The sequence below is a fragment of the Grammomys surdaster genome, unplaced genomic scaffold (assembly GCF_004785775.1).
Source record: "Grammomys surdaster isolate TR1022 unplaced genomic scaffold, NIH_TR_1.0 198, whole genome shotgun sequence".
Classification (NCBI taxonomy): Eukaryota; Metazoa; Chordata; class Mammalia; order Rodentia; family Muridae; genus Grammomys; species Grammomys surdaster.
In genome coordinates, this window is record NW_021604643.1 from 3,535,209 (window position 1) to 3,549,698 (window position 14,490).

Here is a 14,490-nt window from a genome sequence, read left to right on the forward strand (position 1 = left end):
ATGAACACGGCATCTTTCAGACTGTTAACCAGTCCTGCTCCAGATTTAGGCCCGAGAGTATGTATCTGTGTCCATCCATCTCTTCAGTTTTATTGAGCCACTTCCTTCTGACATGGTTTGACCAGGACTATTTATGGCTTCATTCATTCTAAAAAGATATATACAAGCATCTAGCACCATGGCAGGTTCCAGAAATACAATGGTAAGCAAAAATCATATGGAGGCCCCACTCCCTACTCTTAGCACACCAGCATTAAAAAAAAATAAACATGCCCAATATAATGACAAACTAAGATACAAGAACTAAAAAGCGTATTTTTTAAAAGCTGGTATATAGTCAAGAAGTGAGCAGGGTAGGCGGGGAGGATTTCCTTTCTTCTCCTCATTTGAAGAAGTGGCAGCTGCTATTTAAGCCAAAGGTAAAGGCAGAGGAGCCAGAAGAGGGTAATAGCATTATTGAGCTAAGAATGTTATTCATACCCTAAGAGCTATGGAAAGTAACCACAGGTTTTAAGATGGAGAAATTGGTCGAGAGGCTAAAGCAATGCTCAAGGTTTTAAGTGGGGAAGGGTGGAGGGTGGATAGAAGGTACTTTCAGCTCTGTGTACCAGATCCATTTGAGGGTTCTATGCAGCCAGCAGCATGGGAGCTATTGTAGAATCCCAGTATGCTGGTCATTGCAGTCAAGGGTGAAGGAGAGGCTGTTTTCAGATGGATAAACTGGATGATTGACAATATCCTTCATTATCATAGTATTTGATAGAAGAAGAGCAGCTTGGGGATGAGAGGAGGGAAGAGCCGTTACTCTGAGCTCTGTGCTAAGAGCCATAGGCATCTCATTTTGACTACACAATGAACCCACAAAGTAAATACCATTATATTTTTCTCAGCTTTAAAACTACCTAGGTTTTTCTAATTCTGCCTCTGTGGGTCTAACTTTTCAGGGCAATATAGAGCTCCATTCGCCTCACTAAGTCTCTCAGGAAGACTACTTCCCCCCTCTCTGGAGACCAAAACCCAAAGTCTAAAAAAATGGGTCTGGGATGATGCCAGAGACTATGAATAAGCACTTTTGGTAACTCAGATAGGGGAGTCACATGGCCCTGCAGATTGTGTACTCACGAACCCAGAGGTGCTATGTATGTCAAGGTCCACGTGAATGTCACCTCTGTCCTAACCAATCTAGCCTCTTCTTAGTTTTCTCCAAAAGACTACAAACTCTGTGGCTCTCCAGTCAGCCCAGGGGCCAGGAAGAGTCAATGATCAAAGCCATGTTGTATTCATTGCCTATCAGCTCTCTCCTCTTTTACAGCTTTCGTTCAGCCCCACCATCCTATTCCCATTTTTTCCTGTTAAGATAGACCCCTGGAAAGGGAGAATGACAGAAAGCAAGAGTTTTCTTCACTAAGACACCATGCCTTGCAAAAGTGCCTCAGATTTGTGCTCCAAACTCAAAATAACAGCAATATCCACTCAAATAAACAGTGCTTAGCAGCAAGCAGGCTACACCAAACCTGACAGCATTTTTTAGGTGACATAAAATTTCTCCCAAACCACAGACTGAAAAGCATCCTGTCCATTGATCACATGTCCTCCAGGACCCATGCTGCTGTATTGACAATGAACACTGCTTTTCTTTGAGACAGACCACTGTACTCTGACATCCGGTTACCTGGAAAAGGTCTGGTCTGACTGTTTTTCTAAGGTCCTGAGGCTAAAGCATTTTCAGCTGCTGGTCTGGATTATTCCACAGTGAGAAACGGAGATGACTTTTTACCTAGCTAAGGACTCATTTCTCACTGTCCCACAAGCAGATGATACTGCACTCACAGAATTGGTTTAGAAGCCTGAGTTTCCTGTTTATAAATGCTATGAGCAAAAAGCAGTGACTCAAGCCAGGAATGGTAGAGTTGTGACTGTGATCCCAGAGATTGGGAGGCAGAGTTTCAAAACCTCAAGTCTATCTTGGGCTACAAGAGACCCTACCTCAAAAAATCAAAACAGGGAAGTGGTTCCTGACCACCTGCCTGGCTTGTAGTGTGGTGGAAGCCAACTCTCTGACCCTGGATCAGAATACTTTCAGCTCCCATATGAAGGGGCTATGTAGCTTCTCCATTATTGCTGCCTCTTACCACTGTGGTCCTTTCCCAAATGCTTTTTAAAATTTTCTTTTTAGGGTTCTGAGAATTGAATCAGTGGGTTAAGGATGACAAACCTCAGTTTCATCTCTGGGACCCACATAAGGAAAGGAGAGGACTAACTCCCACAAATTGTCCTCTGACCTCCACACACAGATGTATGTGCATTTGTGCACGTGTGCCTGCGCATGGCGCTTCTTCCCACAAAGCATTTATTCAGGAAGAGTTTAGTCTGTGAATTCTCGTCCCAGTGTTATATATCCCCGCGTATATACTAACATTCAGCCCACACTGCATTTTTCTCCTTTAGAAGTCTGTGTATCGACAAAGTCCCACTGCGGACATGAGTGCCTCAGCTGTCGCTGCTGACGCGGCAGACGTGCCCCTGGTCTGCAGGCATAACTCCACATTCTCTTTACAAACAGCGTTCGTCGGATATCGGATGTGTCCTGTCTTTCCAGAAGCAGCAGATGACCCTCCTAGACTGACTCATGACCCTGTGTGGGCGAGTCTCCACCCACCCAGTTGTCTCCACCCACCAGCAGCTGTGTGAATTGCATCAGCTGGTGGTATCTGGATGTAGAAGAGGCTCAACAACTGGTCTATCCAATTTGGGGACACCAGCTTCTTGCCAGCCATACTCCATGGCTCTCTATTCACCCACAGCTTATCTCTCAGTTATAATTCTTTCCCCAAAGTTCATGAAAACATGAAGTTTACTTCCAGGAATTAGTTCTTGACCTGAATACTTTTCTGAGGGGAATTCTGTGAACCTGAGGAACATTTTCCAAATCATGGGCAGGAATTCCTTCTTTCTTACCTTTCTTCTTCAACCTCTCTTATGTAGGAATAGTGTATAGAATAAAGACATAGACATACAAATAGTTAACAGAACAGAAAGCAAGGGGAAGCCCAAAGGGCTGATCTGAACAGGATTTAGTTTCTGTTTCTGCGTGGACAAGTGGAGGAGGAGCCAGGGGATGCTGGCAAAGAGAAGAGAAATGTCTTCTCCCTTCCATTTTAATGTCCAGCAGTGGCTATCCAGAGCAGAAGCATAGTTGGATTCTCATGGGGATTTGGAAGTCATATCCACTCAACAGCAGCACCCCTTGGCTGTGGCTGCCCTTAGCTTGCTCCTTGCTCTCTACCTCCTGCTGGAGTCATCTCCTTCTACTGTAATCCAGGGCCTGGCCTAGAATGGAGGCAATCTCCTCTCAACAATGACGAACAACAAATGGTCTTAAGAGGGGAAGGCAGGCAAATCTCTCCAAAGTGTCTTGTTTGTTGGTTTGTTTTACAGCACTAGGGATGGGACTGAGGCCTCATATGAGCTCTCTTCTTTGAAATCCTGTCTCACCAAGGTTTTCAGGCTGTCTTGAACTCATTCTGTAGCTCAGGCAGGCCTCACACTTGTGATTCTCCTGCCTCCACACCACTAGTTGCTGGGATTGCAGGCCTGACCGGGCTCAGAACTCCAAAGTTTTGGTTCTTGGAGAATATAACCATGGCACATAGCAACTCCATCTCACAGTCCAAAGTCCTCATTGCCTCCTGACAATGGGCAGTCCATGTTTAGACCTCAAAAAGAACCTCAACTATTTACTTAAACCACTCAAAGATACAGCTACAATATATCAAAATAAATAACAAAACAAGAGGAAAATCTGGTAATCAGGCAGTTTTAAGTATCACACAGATCAATCTATATTACTTTGAATAGAAAACAGCTTATCCACAATTCTATTCTAATTATGGGCCTAACGAAAGTTAAGTACAAAAATCGGAACTGTAAATTTCTTTTCCTTAAAATGCTTTCCAGATGGTTCCCAGAGCATGGAATTTCGGAAAGCCTACTATTTTACTATGAGTAAACGTCTCATAAATAAAAGGCATGATGACAGACATACTTCTCCAAGGAAAACATCACCTAAAGTGGTGGTTCTTCTCCTAATGCTACAACCCTTTAATATAGTTCCTCATGTTGTGGTGGCCCTCAAACAAAAGTAAAGCATTGCTTCTTCTTGAAAATTGAATATTAAGCATGAATTTTATTACTGAAAATATTTACTAGGAGAATGTGTGATGCCCAAAAGTGGCCACATATTTGTGGCAGCTGAGTGAGAAAGGTTAATTGTGATTCTAGCCAGAAGCCTATTCTAAGAAAAGACCAATTTAGCTATAATTGTTCCTTTGGCTAATGCAGGAAGCTGGCAACAATTTCAAACAACCTCCTTTTTCCAGTTCTTTTTTTTTTTTTAAATGATGTAGAGCAATTGCTCGTCTAATGAAGGGACTCAGTAAATAAATTAGACATTACTTTCAGCCGCTGATTCTCAAAGAGAATCTCCATGCCAGGAATTGTTCTGAAATGAGATTCACAGCAGACCACACAATCTGAACATTACTGTTAGAAACCGAAACAAAACATGTGATGGGCCACAGCCTCTGTCCCAGACTCTGAGTTCACACTTCGTCACTATCCACTGACACACAGGCACATACCACAAGCTGCCAAGATTGACTTTACCTTTCCAACGTCTTTCTCCCATTCCTAGGTGAGCGGTGGGTGCTTATTTCAGTAGCAACTCAAAACAGTTACTGAGTTTCTGCAGTAAATAAGTAGCTTTCTTTTTCCAATGTATTTTAGTAAAATTTGTAAGAAGTTAAAACCCATAGAAGTGATCAGACACTTTCTCAAATCTCAAAGTAACCCTCCCAAACACTGCTGGTTGCCAGGCAGGAGGTAGGGATGGACTAAAGGTAAGAAACAAAGTATCAGCTTTCATCCACTTCAATGGCCCCCTATTTAAAAAGAAAGAGGAAAAGAAAGAAAAGACAACCACACTTCATGGTCTAAAGCTTCACTTCCAGCTTCACCGAGTGTGGCCCTCCCTGCCCTTTGTTGTGCAGGGTGACATCCTGCCCCATGTTGGAGGCACCACCTCAACAGACTTCAGTAGCTGCTTTTGTGAGGGTTTAAAGGTAACAGGCATCATACATTAGACGTTTTCTCTTATGCCAAACCCATAAAGGTACTTTTGGTCTTCACAAAAGATACACTTTCTAATGAACCTAGCTTTTTATTTTTAAGTGCCAAGACTGAAACATTTACGCTATTATTATTATTATTATTATTATTATTATTATTATTGCCACGTTAGAGAAAAGTGCCTCTCCTGTTCAGAATGGATGGCAAGTGCAGAAATATGGTGAGATTACAGTTTGTTGTTTACATTTTCAGACAGTGAAATACACAAGACCATCGTGTGGGGCTCCTCCCTCAGCCCCATTAACCTCAGAGACTGAGGCTACCCCCTTCAGCCTCTACCCCAGGGTGTGGAAGGGAGAGCAGTCAGGATACCCTGGAATGCCTCTAAGTTCTGCTCTGAGCAGGCTCTGAGGGTTGCCACCCTGATTCAGTCAGTGTCCTGGCTCTCAGAAGAAGGGCTTTGCCACTCCCAGCCTAAGTACTGTCCCAGGGCTGCATTCTTCCTTTTCACATCTACAAGTCCTGCATCTGGGGAAGGTTGGACTTTTTTCCTCCCGGAGGATCACCACTCTCCTTCACCCACTGTCCTTCAAGCGCAAACTCTCTCAAGACTGAGGCTCAGGAGACCAGTCACATCAGTTAGGACAGGCCTCACCACCTCACCTCTGCACCTTGCCTGACTGCGGAGGAAGATCGCTGATTCTACAGTTGCGGAGGTTCTTTGCTGGCACCGCTTGCACACACAGTCAAGTAATCCGCAAAGTTGTTTTCATCCTCCTCATCTTCCTTTGCCGCACACCCTTCCCTCCCGGACTCCAGCAGCACACACCCACACGCAGACACCCACACGCACCCCTACAGCTTCAATTTACCAGTTTAGATTTGGCGCGTTGCAAAAATTCTTCCATGTCTCTGCTAGGGACTGGGACCAGGGGTCCGGATGGAGAATGCGCCGAGAGAGGTGAGCTGCGGGGACTTGGGTGGGATCTCCAGAAAGTGGTCGCTCTGCGCAGGGACCAGCCGCTCCCTAGGCGGGCGGGCCGGGACTGAGTCCTCCTTGCTTCCTCTGGGCGGGCCGCTTGCCCAGCCCACGCCCCGCGGCAGCTCCTGCTCCAACTCTGTCCTAATAAGGAAAGTGGGTGTGCCGCTCGGGAGCCCAGGGACCGCCAGCCGCCTGCTGGCACGCGCCTCGGGGGGCCTGACGCGGGGTAGCTGGTGGGGGTGGCGAGGGGCTCCTTGGCCAATCGCTGAGCCCCGCAGTGGCCTCCTGACGCGGTGCGCTGAAAGATGCTGCAACCATGGACAGCGCCCAGAAGTGCAAGCCAAGTGCCAGGGGCTGCTGCAGAGTGACACTGCTGCAGGCCTCAAGGCGGCCAGCAGCCAGCAAGGAAAGGTGGGAAGAGGGGCACAGGCCCCAGGAGGAGGCCTTGTCCTCGGCCAGCGCCTTTCTGGCTGGCTGGCACTGTACTGAGAGCCCCAGTGGTCACTTAATGAGCTGGTCTGTTGCCTTGGCCCAGGATGCACTCAGGGAGATTGGCTGGAGCTGGGAGAGAGGGATGGATCGACGGAGGGAGGGTGATATTGCTGAGAGCTAAAAGCATGCGACCTTGATGGCTATTAACCAGAAGAGCTGGCTGGAAGGTTGTGTAGGCTGCAACTTTTCTCTCTACCCTCCAAGCATACCCATCTAGCAACCGACATCCGCATTAGTACAAAGTGGATTAGCCGCCTTTGCGTGAGCCCTGCTGCTAATGGATAGCTATGTTCTCCTGCAGCTTCTATCTACTCTGGGTATGTATGTTCAGGGAAAGCTGGGCAGAACAAGCTGGCAGTTTCACAGACCAACATCGCAAGCATCACTGAGCTAATTAGAAATGTACTCTTGACCCCCCGACCCACTAAACACGTGTCAGTTTCTACAACATTCTCAGATATGTCTATGTACACTCACATTTAAGAAACACAGCAGTAAACATCTACAGCTGCAGCTGTGAGCGTATTCTATACCAGGGAGGTTTGTATACATTGACTACTCTTACTTAGGTTCCCAGGTGCCTTTATTCATGGAGTGTTTGTATAGTGCCTGTAAGAGCCCCATTGCCCTCTCCTTAGCTCATAGTGCCTAACTTAATGCTTCATGCCTCAGCACAGAGGTGCCTATAATCACAGTATACTAGTGAGAGGCTTCAAACACCCCTGAGAGCAGTGTCCTGTTCCAGTCGAGCTAAATCAGCATCATGTGACATGAGGCCACAGCACCAGCCTGGTATCAGTCTGCTGCCCGTGAAGTGCAGCCATGAGGCTCTGGTTTCTAATGAACTCCAGCATGTGTCTGAATCACTGACAAGATAATGAACAGAGATTTCAGGTCACGTCCACAACTTCAAATCTGCTTATGTGTGCCTTGAGGCTGTGTAGATCTACCAGTCTCCCAAAGTTTGCACAGGTTTGGGATCCAGGAACCACACTTTGAGAATAAAGCTTGTTGTTCACAATGCCTCCTTGACACATTCATTCACAGGTGGAATCATTGCTCCTTCTGCATTGTTGTTAGCAACTTAGGTTTTCTACTGTGCTATAAATTGCTTGATTGCTTGTCTATATCTTCCCACAAGCTGTGAGCTCCACAGAAACCTCACCTACCTCATTCGTAGCTGAGTCTCTAACATGACAAGTGTTGGGTGTCTATATATCCTCAGCTAAACATATATTAGTAGATAAATGTGTGTATGGGAAGAGTGGATGTGTGTGTGTGTGTTATCCTTTCTGTCTAACTCTGATCTCTGCTACTTTCTCACTCCTTTGTATGCACTTATACCTTTCCTAATCAAATCATTTTTCATTCAGAAAACCCTAAAGAGAAGAAAGCATTGGAGTCGTCTGCTGCAGTTAGAGGGAGCAATGGAACTATAAAGCCCCGGGGTGAGTTCAGGTGATGAGCCATGCCGAAGCAGCAGATCCTATCTGCTTTCTCTGCTGACTTAAAGAACTTAAAACCATACAGATAAAATAGTGCAGACAGTTTCACTAACACTACAGAGAAAACTCCAGAGAACTCTTAGCCTCTGGCTTCACTGGCAGATTTAGCAAATGGTACTGTTTTATGCCTCTGACCTTTTTCTTTATTCCTTTTCTCTCTTTTTCCCCTTCTTTCTATTTCTTTTGAGAAAGAACCTTACTCAGCAGTTCAGGATTGCCTGGAACTATGTAGCCCAGGCTAGCCTTGAATTCATGGCAATTCTCATTCCTCAGCCTCCCGAGTACTATGATTGCAGATGGGTAATCTGGCTTTGACTTTTGATGCACGTCTGGGTTGGTTATTACACAGAAATCAAATCTGCTTATGTGTGCTTGAGGCTGCATAGATTTATAGAAATAGCAAAACATTCCTTGATGTTTTCAAATTTCAACATCTTCCTGCCCTACTTTTTTCCTGCTAGCAGTAACCTTTCAAAAGTTTGCCAAATTTCCCCACTCATAAAGTCTTCCCAAATTTGACCACCTATGCTATTTTACTGAGGCTGTGGCAAAAATTCCCACAAACTCAGTTGCTTAAGACAATATAAATCCATTATCTTATAGTTCTGTAGGTTGATAATCCAATCCAAGTCTCTCTGGGCAAAAGCAACTTGCCAGTATGGTTTTATTCCTCCTGGAGGCTCTAGGAAAAATCCTTTTCCAGCAACTAGAAGCCTCTGTATTCCTTGATGTGTGACCCCTTTATCCTTAAAACCAACAATGTCACATTTGTCTGATGACTCTCCCAGCTTTCTCCTCCCAGTTTTTGTGCTGGAGACTGGGGCCCAGGTTGCTATGCATGCTAAGCAAGCATTCTGCTACCAAGCTATATCTCCATCCTCTCAAAATATTTGACATAGGGGTCTCACTAAGCTATCACCACTGGCCTTGAACTCACTCTGTAGCTAGGCAGATCTTGAGTTTCTATTCTTTCTGCTTCAGCTTCCTGAATATTTGGGATTATGAGCTGGTACAATCAAGTATTGTGGAGTATTAACCAGAGAAGACAATTTGGACATGAGTTTATGTCCATAGAAAGTCTTTATTGACTAGCCAGTGACTACATTGGGTTTTTGAGATCCCAGTGTAACCCCAAGCCTTTTGTAGGCTGCACTTTTTTTTTAAAATGATTATTTATTTATTTTTTTTATTTTTTTTTATTGGATGATTTATTTACAATTCCTATGTTGTCCCCTTACCCCATCCCCCACCACCCCCTCGGAACCCCCAATCTCCTCGCCCCTCCTCCTTCTTCTCTGTGGATGTAACCTCTATCTACACCCCCCCACTCCCACCTCCCCACCCTCAAAATTCCCACCCCCTGGGGCATCCAGCCTTCATGAGGTCAAGGTTCTCTTCTTCCACCTATGCCCAGCAGGGCCCTCCACTTTTACATATTCAGCTGAAGCCCTGGATCCCCCACTAAGTGCTCCCAGGCTGGTGGTTTAGACCCTGGGAGCTGTGGTTGGTTGGTATTGTTGCTCTCCTCATGGTGCCACAAACCCTTTCAGCTCCTTCAGTCTTCACTCTAACTCTTCTATTGAGAACCCCATGATCAGTTCAATGGCTAGTTGTGAGCATCTGCCTCTGAATATGTCTGACTCTTGAAGGCCTCTGAGGAGATATCCATATCAGGCTCTTATCAGCATGCACTTCCTGTCTTCCACATCAGCATCTACCTTTGGTGATTGCACATGGGATAGATACTCAGGTGGGGTGGTCTTGAGACGGCCCCTCCTTCAGTTTCTGTCCCTCACTTTGTCTCCATATTTGCTCCCTTGAGTATTTTGTTGCTCCTTCTAAGAAGGACCGAATCACCCTCACTTGGTCTTCCTTCTTTATGGGCTTCATGTGGCCTGTGAGTTGCATCTTGGGCATTTCAAGGTTCTAGGCTAATATCCAATAATCAGTGAGTGAATACCATGTGTCTTCTTTTGTGATTGGCTTACCTCACTGTAGGCTGCACTTTTAAGCACAAAAAAACCTTATCGTGGCTTGAAATATTCACTATTGCTTTTCAGAACAGTAAGCCAAAAGCAGAACTATAGTTCTTTAATTTTTTCCTTCAACATACGTGCAGTCTTGGCTATGCTCTGGTCAATATGTCTAACTCACAATGCATAAGGTACGACCCGGGCCTTCGGTGGGCTCAGAGGCTAGTCACTGTAGTGCAGTGCCAAATGCAGCAGCTAGAAGTGGATCAGGATAAATGCAGCAGCTAGAAGTGGATCAGGATAAATGCAGCCGCTAGAAGTGGATCAGCACTCGACTCGGCACTGGTTTTGATGTGATGCAGTAGAGCAACCAAAGCCTGGATCCTTGTCCTTGGTTTATTCAGTTCGCTAAATAAGGCTAGCATTTCTTTGACATTGCTCCTATGAGAAGTCGAATCTATATTCTCTCTCCTTGAGTCTAGAACGATTCCGTGACTCTACAAACAATCCGTGTCTTGTACATATCTTAAACTTCCAGCTTCCCTTTTTACTTCTTGAAATACATGCCATTGGAAGCTGCCTTATGATGTGAGGAAGCTAAAGCCATCTTAAGGAGAGTCCTAAACACAGAGAGCAGGGACTGCTGTGTGTAGACTAGTTGCTAGCCATGTACTGAGAGTTGTCTTCCCTTCTCCAGCCCAAGGATTCTAATGTGGAACAGAAGTAAGCAGTGCCTTCCGGGCTCTGCCCAGAATCCTAACTGGCCGCTTACACACTATGCAATTATTAGTGCACTAAGCGCTAACAAACTTTCGTCTCTCTTCTTCAGTACCTCCTTTTGTAAATCTGGAATAACTTCCTCCCTTTACAGTCACTGTACAGCCCACCTACAATCTCATAAGCAAGAGGCCCTGCTCTTAGCCAGCAAGGCCATCATTGCCTTTGCAGTGACTTCAGTGGAAAAGGAACTCTTCGGTCAAGCAAGGGGGAGGCTCAGGTGCATTGGGAATGAAGCAACAGTCACTGCAACGAAGTGACCTCACTGTGGTCCTTGCCAGACCTTCAGCGCCTGCATTGTCCATAGTAGCAAGCTTGTTTCCAGAAAGGTGTTTCTCAGCAGAAACACATCCATCCACACAGCTGGCTGGTGACATTTAAGTTTCTCAGAGCCTGTGTCCTTCACATTCTTATTTACTCCATTCCGATGGGGCGCCTGATCTTTCTTCACAGACTCTCATGTGAATACTGCACCTACATCCACCTCCATGTATTCTTATTGTTATTAACGCCACTACAGGGTACCTTTATAGTTTTCCTTTCCAGGCCTGCTTCTTCAACAGAGGGGAAGGTAACAGTGGCTATCTTCTTGGTTACAAACAACTGGCATATGCTATCCCCTTTAAAATGAAATTCAAGTAGCATAGCAGATGCTGAGTCACTGACTGTGTACATTTCCATGTCCATGCCTTCTATCCCACTGGCTGCCCCATCTCAATCCCTCACCCTAACAGATGAAATCCTCTTGGTACCACCAACTGCCATGTTACCTACTTTGAACTCACTGCTGTGATACAGGAAGGAACTGCATCTCCGATTGAATTTGGTTAGAAAGAGTTGGAGGCTTGTTTGAGGGTGGGAGGCAGAGAGTGGACAAAGGTTTATTAGCCTGAATCGTTTGTTCAGCTTCTCTGCATCTGAGAAAGGCCTGTTTTTTATCCTTTGAAGGGTCAGATGTGACAGATTTTGAAAAATAGTAGTGAGAGGGATTACTTTTTAAATGTGTTTTGGCAAGGCTATTAAATTCTTTAAAGATGGGGTTTGTAAGACTTGTTTTCTTTTCTTAAAGATCATTCATATAGTTGTTACATTCCCTCTGCTTCTACTAAGAAAGAAGAAAGGGATGATACGACCTGAACTAGGCAGGGCTGAGCTCACTCAGAATATCCAGAGAGTCAAATGTCCAGCCTTGTACAGGACACACGGCATTTGCGTCATTTCTGGGAAGCACAGACATCTTGTGGAGTAATGAATTTAATTTGAAAGGACAGCAGAGAGGCCAAATGCTCTGAGTCATCAGGACAATGGGCAGCGGCTGTCCCTTTAAAACCTGCAGCTGTTGAAAAATGAAGCATATGGCTGTAAAGTCTCCCCTTCCTCAACCAGCAGACGAAGGCCAGAGTGTTCACACCTTACATACTCTCTTCCTACAGTTCCCTTCAAAACAATACTGTCTGTCTCACAAAAACCATGTCCCGTGGCTGAGTGTGCCCCAGACATTGTGGCGGCTTGAAAGCTGGTGTTCAGTAGTAAGAGGTGAGGCCTTGGGGAAGGTCATCAGATATCCTGGGCATCACCATCAGAGGGGATTAAAGTTGGTCACATGGTGAGTTAGTTCCCTTTAGAATACAGTGTTAGGAAAGACCAAGCAAGGTTCAGCTCATCCAGGCCTTTGATTTTCCCACTTTGTGAGCCCTAAAGTACACACTCCTACCATTTTGACTCCACCTCATCAGACCCAAGGAAACACCAATGGAGGGGCTTTAGAGCTCCAAACTGTGAGTCCAAAAAACAAAACACCAACAAAAATAAATAAATAAATAAATAAATAAATAAATAAATACCTCTGTATTTCGTAAGCATGCAGGCTATGATATTTTGTTATAGCAATTCAAAGCAGAGAAACAGTTGTGAATTTTCGTTCATGGCTCCATCATACATTGCCTTTAGGAAAGTATTTGGCAAGGGGATTGGAAAGCTGATAATTTTCAAGGTCTGAGATTCTACTAACATAATATCTCACCTCTGAAGCAACCTTTTGAGATGCCTAACAGCAGTGAGTAACATTGACCTGTTTTAGAAGTAAAGAAACTGGGGTTCCCAATTGTTGAGGTGACCAAACTGAAATCCAGTCTCTGGATTTCAAAGTCCTCGTCCTTTTTCTTTAGAAGACTGCTTCCTTCCCCACAGTTTCCTTCCATGGGGCATCATCATAGTGTTCTGTTTGTATCCATAGACTTAATTCTTCCAATAATGGAAAGGATAGTATCATTCAAAGATGTGAAAACTAGGTGCAGAAATGTCATCTGCACAAAATTATTCAAGCAGCAAGTGGCCAGACCAGGATTCCAACTCAGGCACCAAGTTCCTGAGCCCAGGGCCACATCTCAAGCACATAACTGCCTGCCCCATTCCACTGTCATACACAGCCTAGGGTCCCATCTGACAAAGAACATTTGTGGACTGGGAAGAAATAAAAACATGTCCCACTGGTCTGTTAAGTGCCCCTCATAATCAAGAATTAGCTGGCCACACCCTCTGGCCAGTGCTGCTTGAACACAGAGAGAGACCTCAAACTGTTACTCAATGATGTGCCAGAGTAAAAAGCAAAAGGAAAGAGCAGTATGCCCAAGAAGAACCAGCATCCTAGGTCTTTTGAAACTCCTGACATAGACTGTGGCTTATCTATGCTTCTTCTCTACGGTGTATGTCACTAAGCCTCAGCCTCCTTCCCCTCTGCTTCCTTTACTCTGCCAAAGTGGAAACATACCATGCAGTGATGGTCAGAAGTCTTCTTTTGTCCATTAGATGCTCACTTTTTATCTCCACATATCCTAGCCAAAAAAAAAAAAAAAAAAAAGGAGTTAAATAGTTGTTCTCAACCTTAAAAATCTACTATTACAAAACTGAATCACAGTAGGCCCATTAGGAAAAAGAATAAATATGAGGAGAAACTAAGTCTTATTTCCAATGTAATATCTTTATAGTTATTTGTTATGTTTTTTAAAGTTGCCTTCTGAAAGAAAGGCAGATCGAGCAGTTTAAGGACCCTCCGGTTGAAGCTCAGTAATTAAGAGATGCGAATTGGCAGGTCTGGGAAGAGGAAAGGAGCAAGCTGGATCTGTTGAAAGGCTTTGCTTCCTTATGTCTTAAGTGATGAAGTCTTCAGGGGAATTATTTATTCATGACAGGAAGCCTAGAATTAAAAAAAAAAATTAAAAGACTCAAATGTCAGATTGAAGGATGTTGCTCAACCGTTATCTAAAGCATCCTTAATCTTACCTCATAACTGAGAGAAAAGAACAAATTCAGTATTTAATGTGCTTCCAATAATAGTAGATGTAAAGTAGTAAAATAGGAGTGGGCTTTAACATTTTTAAATACTTTTTTACTTTTGTGAATGTGCACACCATGCTTATACAAGGCACACATGTATGCACATGCGTGCTTTCAGAGTGGTTCTTCAAAGGGGAACCAAGAAAGGGTAGTAGATCCCCCTAGAGCTAGAGTTACAGACAGTTATGAATCTTCCAACGTGGGTGCTGAGAATTGAACTCCAGTCCTCGGCATGAGCACTGACTGTTCTTAATTGACAGCGCCAGCGCTGCCTGTGGTACCGAGCTCGGGCGTAGGC